The sequence below is a fragment of the Camelus ferus genome, chromosome 25 (genome assembly GCF_009834535.1).
Source record: "Camelus ferus isolate YT-003-E chromosome 25, BCGSAC_Cfer_1.0, whole genome shotgun sequence".
NCBI classification, from domain to species: domain Eukaryota; kingdom Metazoa; phylum Chordata; class Mammalia; order Artiodactyla; family Camelidae; genus Camelus; species Camelus ferus.
This window is the reverse complement of record NC_045720.1, coordinates 15124065-15136632: the sequence shown is the minus strand read 5'-3', so window position 1 is coordinate 15136632 and position 12568 is coordinate 15124065. Positions and strand designations below refer to the sequence as shown.

The 12568-nt window shown below is 37.2% G+C and overlaps 1 protein-coding gene across 3 annotated transcripts in view; it reads left to right on the top strand.

The window, feature by feature from the left end:
* LOC116659869 overlaps window positions 1-12568 on the top strand; it is a 422086-nt gene that overhangs the window by 221663 nt on the left and 187855 nt on the right. For 2 of the 3 annotated variants that reach the window (XR_004315229.1, XR_004315230.1), the window contains exon 8: window positions 8405-8469. The gene's annotated coding sequence lies outside the window, so the exon portion shown is untranslated. Of the gene's footprint in view, window positions 1-1623; window positions 1813-8404; window positions 8470-12568 lie in introns of those variants that run through there. The other variant, XR_004315231.1, reaches the window with a different exon arrangement.

The window sequence follows — 12568 nt, the reverse complement described above, 5'->3', positions numbered from 1 at the left end:
GAATGGATTACAGTAATGCAAAAATTATTGCTCTGGAATCTACTGGAACAAATGAACTGGTTTTCTGCTGACAAAAATTTTGTATAAAGCTGTGCTGATAGCCACACTAGCAAAATGTACTACTAAGCACTTGAAATGTGGCTAGTCTGAAATAAGATGCACTATAAGTTTTAATACACACACTGGATTTCAAAGACTTGGTACAAAAAAAATCAGAATGTAAAATATCTCATTACTTTTAAATTGATTATAATTGCTTGGTTTATGGTAATATTTTAGATTGGGTTAAATAAAATATATTGTTAGAATTAATTTAATCTCTCTTTTTGCTTTCTAAGTGTAGTTATTCGAAAATTAAAATTACATTTGTGGCTCACGTTATACCTCTTTTGAACAATATTGATAATGAAAAAATCCTTCTGGAAATTTTACAGTTATACTTTACATTTGTATAATCTGTAGGACTTTATAAATTTTTCCAATATACACTTAATTCTCATAGCTGTCACGTATGATGAGTAGGGTATAGCTTATCATTCCTGGTTTTTTAAATGTGAAAACTGAGGGTCAAGTATCAAAGACCTACCAAAAAATCACGTAAGTAGCAAGTGATAGTGCTAAGACAAAATCTTGAAACACCTTTCAAACCAGTACTTTTCCCCTGCTATCCCACTCTGTAGATGGTGGAGATTTCAGTGTCTAATCTAGAGTTCTCATTTTCTGTAGGGGAGAGTGAAGGAAAGAGTCCAGAAAACTTGAGCTGATGAGAAAGAGGACTAGTAAATATTATATATTTATTAATATATATATAAAATATATATTAGCCTAAGTTTTTAGACGAGCTTTCACAAATCTGAACTTTGTAACCCATTGTTTTTCACAACTTATTAACGATGCTTCTTTATAAAAAGCATTCTGCAGTCATGTGGGTTTGAGAAGCAATGGATTTAAAGTTGATTTCTTTTAACCACAGGGTATTTAAATGCATTATTAATCTCTCAGAGGGAGTACACTACAATTTCCAAAACTAATTTTTATAGATTGTAGAGTTCTGGAAAAGGCAATTTAGAAAATCTGCCCTAAAACAAATGGAAGATTCAAGGACAGGTCTGACTTTTAGCTCCTTGCCATGTGTGAACCAACCTCCAGTGTGGAAAGAGGATCTAAAGGAAGAAGTGGCAGCTTGTTCCCCAGCTGAGATGCATTTGCTAGCCTTGGCCACTGTCCAGGACAAAGATGGATGTTTAAAAGTGATTTTTAAACTATAGAAAATTAGAATCAGTTCAATAAATAATTTGTTTAGCATCTTAATAAGATTTAAAAACAGAGCCAGATATCTGTTCTTTTAAACCACAAGAACACGTTTGAGTGCTTGGAAGTGTTCCCTGACATTCTAGTGACTTTCTTAATAAAATTAGGGGAGAAGTAAAATGGGAAAAGGACATGTAATGACCAAAAGTTCAGGGGGAGAGTTTGATATCTGAAACTGTTAGATTTGCCAGTGTTAATGACTATCATTTGGTAATAATACATATGAATATCATTTTCCAAAGCAACTTTTCATCAATTGAGTGATAAAAATATGCCAAAAACATATATTAATTTACTTTTTATTTCCTTCAGACTAACCAGAACCAGATACAGAGGGCAGGACTATCAGTAGGAGGAACAGAACAAGAGTCTGTTTATTCAGCATTTGTGCCGAGTGGTGACAAAATAAAACCCTGCCTCCAGTGGAGCTCACAGTATTGAATTCAAGAAATAAAAATATTGTATGTTTCTAAGTAAATCCGTGTCTATATCTAACATTAAGGAAATGCATGAGCACCTCTTTTGTGTCAGACAAAGTACCTAGGTATTGTGGGCACAAAGAGAAAGAAGACAAAACTATTGTCATATAGGGTCCATAAAACAGTGCAGGAAGCAGACAAGCCAACAATTTATTACCAAAGGGTGTTTCCTCTTACCTAAACCTGCTCCAGCCACATTCTTTCCCTGCTCAGTAATTGGGCACTCCATTCAACCATCTGCCCAGGCTATCTTGGGATCCTTGGCCCCTCTCTTTTTCTTATAACCCACATCCAAACCATCAGCACATCCCATTGTCCTTCTATCAAAATATATTCTTAAAAAAACCTAGCACTTCCACTACTATCCACATGGCCTAAACTGTCATTATCTCTTGCAGTAGTTTTCTAACTGGTCTATCAGCTTCCAATCTTTCCCCACTAGTATCTGTTCCCAGTAGGGTATCCAGAACGGTCATAGGATATTATTTCTCTGTTCCAAATCTTCCTTTAGTCTGCCTCAAAGCGTTTGTAACAACCTGCTATGTTTTATATACTCATTTGTTTATTTGTGTATTGTCTGTCTCCCTCCTCTTGAATGTAATTTTTTTTAAGAGGAGTAAGTCTGCTTTTAATATGTAAATCACCATTTCATTTATTCTGTATAGTAAATTATATAGTATAATAAATATTTATACACTGTAAGCAACAGTGGTGTCACAGATGAGGGTTTGATCAGGTTGCTTTGGTTTCAGATGGTAGGAAGATCAGGGAAGGTTTTGCAAAGGAATTGGAATTTATTTCACATGCCATCAGCTGACGTCTACCCTCTCTGTACGAGATCAGCAATAACCTCTTCTTTGTTAAAATATTTCCTCATCACTTACCCTACTCAGCTTCTCCCTTAAGACATCTTTCTTGGTTTGTTGTTCATGTATTTAATAAAAATGTAATGAGTGCCCTCTGTATGCAGGCCGTAAAGAATACATGAGATAAACTTGGAGGCCATTAGAATGACATGAGGTGAGAGCCTTAAGAAGGCAAGTAAAGAGGGGCATGCATCTTTGAGTCTTCTATTTTATTTCTTCCCTCCTTCTCATCTGCATTCTACTTTCTGCTTCAAGTTTTGTGTTTCCCCAGTGTGTTTTTAGCCCCCATTTCCAGCAAAGTCAATTATCATGTGGATAGATTTTCAGTTTTAACTGTAACCACAGCATACATCCCAACTTGACTCAGTTTATTTCAGCTGCCTCTACTGAAGACCACAAACCTATAAAAGTCTATTTTCAGATTCTTAGGTCCCACCAACCAGAGGCTGGAGCTGGAACAATTTTGCTTCACTAACCAGTTGTGTGGTGTGGTGACCACATTGACAACACACGACAATACTTTGTGGTTGCAAATGAATACGAGAGTGGCTAGGCAGGTAATGTACATGAGTGAAGCAGGCTGGCTGTGTTATGGCTAAGAAGTGCACAGAAGGGACTGCAGTGAATTGGAAAACCTATGTTCAATTTCTACAGATCCAGTAGCTGTTGTTGCCACATGAGGAGTGTGTGCAGGTCGAGGGGTGAGGAGAAAACCTCGTTTCCCCCTTCTCTGAGTGGAGGGACCTCCTGGCCGCTCTCCATGGTCTTACGCACTGCTACCTAGAGGTAAGTGACTGTTCAAGTTAGTTCAATTTGGAGGAGGACCTGGACTTCAAAGCTCAGCCACTTTCTTGCTTTTTCTGCCTGGAATGTGCCTGTGTGAGAAGGTGCATGCTTTAGTCTGCCCCTCCATGTGGTGAGCATTAAAGAGTCAGATCCCCACATGGGAAGGCCTGCAGCAGTCTAGTGTTGCCTGCGACTAGGGGAATAAGCTTGATTTTTTCTGGAGTTTGGCATTAAGAAGCCCAGTTTCTGCTCACTTAAGTCACATCTTTCATCTTAGACTTTGTGAGCACAACATGAAACATTTTGACCTTCGCCTACCTTCGCCTTTCTAATTTTTCGATTTATTCATAAACTCAAAGGAGAAAAACAAGGATGAAATTTATTGGACCCCCAACAAATCCCAAGACTAGTGTTGCTTAATTTTATAATTTTTAAAGAGAAACCAAAGGTTCAGATTTTGGGGGGGGGGTATGAAAAACTCCTGATTCAGAAATATTGTTTCTGAACTCATGCTTTTAAAATTTTGGTTGCCAAATGAAATAGTATGTATCTATAGGCCAGTTTTCACCAGATGCTGCCAGCTTGCAATTATACTATAAACCCTATGGTTTGGAGTCAGTACAAGTATGTAGGTTTCTATCCCAGTCCTTTCTGATAAGTCCAGTTCTGATTTGGAGTCTGGATTTTTGATACCTAAACCATGCAACCATCACTCTCTTGCACCTTCTCCTGGAGGCTAGACCCTATTCTCCTCGCCCTCTTTCTCTCCCCAATTACAAACTATAGCTCTTCTTCAATATAGCCACAGCACCCACCAGCCTCCAGAATTACTGCTTCTTGGAGATTTCTGTAGTCTTGCGTCATCTACCAGCTTTGACCTATTGGATCAATGACCATATATTAGACACCCTTAATCATAAAGATTTATATAACTGGCCATCACTGCCCCTTTTGTGTAGGAGGGGAAAGCCCAGTTAACCCATATTCCTCTCTAATCCCAGATTGTTCCTCTCTCCCCAGTCCGCTGGTTGTTGAGATCCCAAAACACATGGTATTAACATGTACCCTATAAAATTTGCGTAAATTCTTTTTCTTGTTTTCTCTCTCTTTACCACTTGATATGTGGCCACTAATAGGAGTTTTTTTTTTTTATCTCTTCCTTAATATGAAACAGGAATCACTGATACAAGGTATTCTAGGTTTCTTGTTCCCATTTCTTTTGGCACATTCTTTAGGCACTTGCTTTCTTTCAAGTCACTTCCTCCACTAACAGTCTCTTTCCCCAGATCCGCATTCAGCCAGTCTGATAGCAGCCCCCAGGAAGGGCCATCTGAATTAATTTGGTTTAATTGTGGATTACTTTCCAAAGTTTAGACAAATCTCTAAGACAACATCTCAGCCTCCCCTGGGACCACCCATTTAGTCTTTGACCCAGCTTCTTTGACTTTTTTCCAGCCATCTGTTTTACTTGGGCAAAGAGAGTCAGTTTTAATGTCTACATGTTTTTTCTTTCATCTGTATTTTTGGCGCCTTTAGTTCATTCGGAGTTAACTACAGAAAGGAAACATTTACCATCCCTCAGCAGCTGTTCAGTCCTGGAGGAGGAAGTGGAGAGTCTTGTTTCTCTTCCCATTGGCCTCTTCTCCCTTCCTCTTGCCATAGCTTTTCCATCATCCTCTCACGCTAGCCGGCCTGACACCTGGACGCACTGATTTTTGCCTTGGAATGAGAATAATAGCTTCTGAGCTCAACTCCTGTCAATTCATTTCTCAATGTGTAAGAGTTCTGAATCCTAGTATATGGTCCAGGATTCAGAGTCCAGAGGCTGGGATTCCACCTGTGACTCTACCAGTCATTATTTAAACCACATCATCTAGTTGGACCACACTTTCCCCATCTATGAAGTGAGAGAACTGATATGTAACAGAGATCCTGAGTTAACTGCTTTTAGATACGTACAGATAAAGGAAAGCAGAAATTTCTAAACAGAGAAACTGCTCTAAGGAGCTGGGCATGACAGGGGTTTAAAAACCGAGAGGATAAATCCTACCTAAAGACATTGCTGGCTCAGCTACATCTATCTGCAAGATGCTTGGCTGAAGACTGACTTTGGCAGACAATTTGTGAGTGTGATACCTTAAGCCCTGACTTTCTGTAAATCCTAAGACTCCCATGTTACATGGGCTTTCTCCTGAGTGATTTTCCCTTCAGTAATATTTAAAATACAATATTAGGTATAATGTCAGATATAATGAATCTGGGATATAATTTTATAAATTGCACTAGCCAGCCCTTTCCTCACAGATAGAGACAATACCTTAGCATGGAGCTGAGTTATTAGTATGGAGCAATCATGGGAATGGGAGCAGATGTATAAATACATTGTGAAAGGGTATAACAGAACTTTTGTGACTTGAGAAAACATAAATGCTCAAAATACTGATTGCTTATCCAGAGCTGGACTTTGGAGAAGGCTGGATAAAATGTGCAGAGATGACAATGACTATAAGTAAGATGACTATCAGCATCTCCTATATCTTAATCTTCCCCTAATTAGAAGCTCTCTGATGGTTTGGAATGGACTTAGCTGACTGAAAAGGCCCAGAGAAGCATAAGGAGTCTTATCTATATACTTTGTCTCCAACATGGGCCCAAAGGTTTTTGGAAGAGGGCCAGTTATAACACAATACGCTGAGGTTGTAGCCGTACTGACGTGGAGGTATGCTTGGTAGACAGTGGCTAAGGAGATACATAGGAATAAAGATTAACACTCACAAAAGCCAAACCTCAAGAATTGTATGGTTAGTACAGGAATCCACACTAAGACTGTTATCACAAGTGTTTAGACTGTGCTGGTCTTCAATAGCAACAGTTCATGGCAGCAAGCAACAATCGCAGTAATGGGCTGCTCTCACTCTCAGTTCTCTCATTACCTTGCATTTCGAAGGACAGCTAATCCATCACCATTTAAAACATATACGTCCAGATGTTCTTGGAAAATTCAGAGTGGAGAAAGTCCCCAGAGAGGGGAAAAAGTGATTTTGTGATAATATGGGAATGCTGGTTCTTAAGCAGAAATTTTAAAACTGAATGAAATATGTTGTACCGATTAGCTATTGCCACAAAATATTGTATGACAACTAACTTGGCATTTCAGTAGCATTCAGCAATAAGCATGCTCACAGATTTATGAGTTCACCAGAATTCAGCTGATCTAGGCTGAGCTCAGCTATGCCACCCTGCTTCTCGCTGCAGATCTCTGGGTTAGCTGCAGCAGCCCCATTCTACCTGTCTCTCATCCTTCTTGGACCATTGGGTTAGCTGTGGCCTGTTTTTCCAATGGTGCGGTAGAGGTGCCAGAGGGAATATTCAAATGCCCAAGTATGTTTGAAGCCCTTCCTTGTGTTATGTTTTCTAGCATCCTATTAACCAAAGAAGTTACATGGCTAAGCTCAAAGTGAAGGGGCAGAAAGTATATTCCTCCAGTAGAGGAGTGAAAAGTTATATGGCAGAGGCTTGAAGAATCAAGGCCAATAATTGAATCTACAACAGATGTGAACATATTTTGTATTCTGAATTGAGGAAAAGGTTTTATCAGACAATTACAGATTTGGATGAGCTTCAAGGATTTATAGTTGCTTGTAAAATAAAACACATTGCTTTTTGCAATAGTGATATGAGGTTGACAAATATATAAAAGATCCTATGTGAGATGTGTGTTTATGTGCATATACACACATATGCTTCTGTCAATTGTAAGTTGAATTCTATGGCAGACATTCTAACTGATCATCAAAGATCCATGCTTTCCCTTTAATATTTAGAATTGTTGGCTAAGAAGTGGCTGCACACCCAGGAACTGGATTTTTTCCAGTCTTCCTTATTTCTAGGTGGTGCTAAGTGGCTAGTTCTTGCTGATGAAAGGGAATGGAAGAAGGGTATTCAAAAGCACAGGTATATTCGCTCAGGCCATGTTAACTGAGACATGGATATCACTTCTCCATCTGTTCTTCCCCACCTTCCCAGAGAATGCAGAAGGTTCTGAGCCCCTGTCTGACGGCTTAGTCTGCAGATGAAACAACTGTAGGTTCCTGAAACTTGCAGAAGACCACCTGCCCACCAGGAACACTTGCGTACTGTTAACATGATTAAGAAATGAACTTCCAATGTGTTTTTGTTATTCCACTATATTGAATAAGAATTTCTTACAACTAAGGAAGTCATGTAGAAAAGATGTTGAAGAGACTCTTTTCACTGTAAAGAATTTATAGAGAAAAATTAAGTCACCAAAGAAAACATTTACTGCACATCTACCATGTGCATGGCTCACAGCTAGTATGTTAAACAGTTAAATGTTTCAGACCTATGATGTGGTCTAATGAGTTACGACTGGAGTAGAAAGAGAAGCTGATTCTTCCATTACCTGCTACACTGAGCTGTGCAAATGATAGATAAAGAGGAAAAGTCTTCTATTTTGACATACATGAAAACTGTAGAGCCATTCTTGGCAAGTCAGTAACAAAACAAATTTAGGACCCTTTACCACAGAATAGAATACAATAAAACAGAATGTGTGAATGAATTTAAACAAGGGAGGTGCCTAGTTATCTTGGGGGCAGTTCAAATGTAAACTTAAGTTATAGAAGTTAAGTAATTAGGAGGATTGGCCTACCAGAATCCTGAGACATTGTCTTGGGGAACCCACTCTCATTTGTGATACCTCAGCCCTAGACAACAGTTAGGGATAACCATATTATAGAGGAAAGTTTGTGGGTTATCAGGCTGTTGAGGAAAGTTTTAGGACTGAGCAGATATTTGCAAAAGAGGAGTGATGGTGTAGAAATTGCTGTAAGTGGTGGTGTTGACAGCCAGATATGCTGGGAAGGAACCATGCTAAAGCTCCATGTACAGCAAGACAAGATCTTCAAGTATTCTTTTTGTGTTTTTCTTTCTTTCTCACAGTTCCAGACTTATCTAAAGGTGTGCATTAGGAAAATTCGTGTTTTTAGAGGAGGAATGCAAAAAAGGTAATCTTTTCATATTTTCATTAGCTGAAATAGACAAAGTCAAAAGGCTAGTACTAAGTGAAGTGGATGGACCCTTCACATATATGAAAGATATGTGTATGTGTGTAACGTGTGTACACAGGCAGGACCAGGGGAAGTCTCTCTGAGACTCAGAGTTTGAACTCAGACAGGAGAGGACTCGGTGTGTTACTTCATGTAAATATTTTCCCAAGAACACAATGTAAGAAGTATCTCTGTTTATTCTGTTGGTAGCAACTTCAAGCTGAGACTGCCAGAGGGAGAGCTGGGGATTATCTTCTGTTTTCAAGCAAATAAACAGCTATTTCAGTCATTCTGATGTTAACCATTGCTTTTATGCTCTTCCCCTCCAAAAGAAAACCTGACAATTTGTAAACTAATGAAATGTTCCTAGAGCTGACCCAGAGGTTTGCTGTCCTGAGTTCCCAGGACTCAGATGGTGTTATAATTTTGCTTTAGGAATAAGAAATCAGCCAACTTCATAGAGAGGGATGACATCATTCCAAAAGCTATTTAGTAGTGGACATTCTCATTTCTCCTTGGTCATGCCTTTGGTTTGGAAACTGTTTTGGAACCTTCAACAGAATGAAGCTGGCTGTGTCAGAAGAGGTCCCCTTCTCCAGTAGCAGCTTGAATTTTAAAGCAAATAGCCCAGTCCACTTTGCAAGAATTGGGAGAGGTTTCCTTGAAGATAAAGCAAATTCACTGAATGATAAAATACAACATGTGATATCCTTTGCTAGGAGAATTTCCCCTCTCATATAATTGGCATAGACCATATGGTCCCCTAACACATATGTAACTTAGATATAATAGGGAGTAGCAGTAACCAACTTTGTTTTTTATCTTCATTCCTTGCATTAGTTTCCTACAGCCATTATAGCTTATTGACACTAACATAGTGACTTAAAACACATATATTTATTATTTTACATTCTGAAGGTCAGAAGTCCTAAATGAGTCTCATTTTTATTTACAAAAACATTTACAAAAATAGGAGGCAGGCTGAATTTAGCCTGTGGACCATAGTTTGCTAATCTGGTATACTGATAAACTAGTGACCATGTCATAGCCATTGTGCGTTCCTCGAGCCAAAAATAACGTATACAGATTGGGGACTCGATAAATGTTATTTTGTTTAAATGATTTAAGATCTCTCCTCTAGAATATACCTGTAGTTTGGTACAACCTCTCTGGAGGGCAATTTGAAAATTGCTCTTAAAACTGGAACAAGCAATTAACTGCTAGGAATTTATGGTTCAGCTGTATTCTGTTGAGTCTTCTAAGTAATGTAGATAAAGCTTTTCACGGCAGAATCGTTGTAATAGTACAAAGTTGGAGATAACCTTCATTTCTTTCAGTATGGGATTACTTAAATCATTTCTTACTGCTTTAATCAAGATGTGAAAACAGCATGTATATTATATCTTTAGTAGGGGTTAGAAAGGATGCTGTGTATACATTTCTATGAACATTAAAATTCTTGTAAAGCTTTCCAATATATGGTTAAGACTTATTATCTTTAGGTTATGACTGGTGATCAGGAGTAAGGAATACTTTCACTTTTCATTTTATATTTTTCTGTATTTCCCCCATATTCATATATCCTTTATAATGTAAAATAAATTGCAAAAATTCCTTATGGTAGAATTCTGCGCCACGTACTTATCTTTACTGGTTCATATGACCTTAAAATGTTAATAACTTTGGTTTCAATAATTCTACAGCTAACACTCTACCCTTAACTGTTAAAGACAATATGAAAACGCATACTAATATATTCATTATAAATCATAATTAAAAATTGATAAAAACTTTAATGTCCAAGAAGAACAGAATGGTAAATAAACAACTGTACACTCCTCTAATGAGAACATTAAAATGTCATTTAAAATTACCCAATGAAAAGCTTATAATATGGGAAATACTTGTTAGCAAAAAGACACACAAAATAATATATACAATATCATCACAATCATATTGAAGAAAAATATACCCAGAGAAAAGGACTACAAAGATATAACATAATATATTCAATGTACTATTTTTGATCTATAAACAGGGATGCCTTTATTCAGAAATGTATAATCGTGTGATATGTTTCTTCTTACCTCTTTCACTTTGCTCCTCCTTTCTCTAATGAATAGTCTATCTCTAGTATGAGTTACAGAAATTGCTAGCTACCGGTCAATGTCTATACTTAAGATAAATGAGAAACACATATTACATTGTATCTCATTAATCCACCATCATAATGAAACAGGGCATTTTAGATTGAAAGAAAAGAATGCCATTGTGCTATACTAATGAGTAGCATGTTTAAAAAAAAGGAAGAAAATCTCACAGTCATTTCCTTCCATTTCCTACAGTATTCCCCCTTTCGAGGAGTTTGTAAAACTGGGCATGTTTCATTCTCTTCCTCCAAAGTGCATTTAAGACTTCCCAACTGCAAGGGCAGTAGTAACTTGTTTCTCTAGTATGAGAGTCAAGGGACAGATACCCTAGACCAGGTATAGTCTAAACTTAGCACACTGCTCATTTTTGTAAATCAAGCTTTATTGGGCCAGTGTCTGCTCATTTGTTTACATATTGTTCATGGCTTATTTTGTGCTATGATGGCAGAGTTGAGTAGCTGTAAGACATGTTGCATGGACAACAAATCCAATTGACCTTTACAGAAGGAAATTTTTCCAACCCCTATTCTAGAGATTTAGGCAGGGAGGGGATGGAAAATAGATTTATAACAAATTAAATTTAATAATATGTTGTTAGTTTTTAGACAGATATTATAAAATATTCGGAGTTCAAACCAATCATATATATAGTAGTAATGAGAAACGCAAGTGAACATCCACTGTTAAAGGCTGTTTTCTCTCAAGGGTAGGATAATGACATGTAAAATGAAGATGGGTCACAGATTTTTAATTAACTCATTAATTAACAAGATGTTACAACCAATTCAAAGATGAATCCAAAGAACAAATATATAAACATCAAGAATACAGAAAAAATTACAAATAGATGGAAAACTGGTAAAATCATTCACTAACCATAGGGCAATAACCACTTGCATTCCACTGGATGTAATTTCCACTTTGATGGACAAGAATTCTTTGCCTTATTTTCAGTTCTCTAAAATTTATAGAATTGTAAAGTAGCTTGAAGACAATGAAAGACTGAGATAATCTAAAAGTTGAGTCAGATGGAATACTTAGTAATCTTTTTGATTCATTTCAAAAGTTTTCACAATTTTCCCCCTATAACACAAAACTGAATATAAAGAGTAACACTCAGCTTGATTGTATAAATGTGATGTCTTTATTCAGGATATGTCTTAAAAGTAAATAAGTCTTCTGATTGTCACACACTTGAGTAGTGGGGTCTTAGCTTGAGCCTGCCTTATGAACCCTACTGAGGATCAAAGGTGAATTGGTAGAAAGCAGTCTTACCAAAAAATCTTACATTCGTGAACAAGTGAGAGCTTCCTTGGGAATTAACTCATCCTGAGGAAAGACAAAGCTAAGCACCACTTTGTAACAGAGAGGTAGGCATTGAAGAGGAAGGATGATTCTGATTATGTAAAAAAAGAACCCAAAAACCTGTTTCTTTAATTTATCTCCTGGCTTTTCCCAAAATTATATTCATGTATGGCCCTAATGCCAGTGTTGTAAGTATATTAAAATACAGAAATCATTACAAAACTCTGTAATATTGTACCCAAGTTGTTGATGTTGAACCAAGTTTAACACAAAAAGAAAAGAGACACTCTCCCCTACTTTATTTTTTCACATCTGGGTTCTAGTAAATTGATAGTTGGGGAGGTAAAAAATGAAGGGAAGAAAATGTCATGAAATATAGAAGATTAGTTTGAACAGGCTATCATATGTTAATATCCATAACCAGAGAATCCACTAATTTGTCTAATATTCCACAGGGGGGAAATTGTATATTGGAAATGTGAAAGAATGTGGAATATGATAGTACACAAAATCAAGCAACCCAAATTGCAAAGCACATGCTATGGTTTAGGTTGGTCTATGCTAATATAAAAATTGCAAATTTAAATATTTCTCAAATTCAC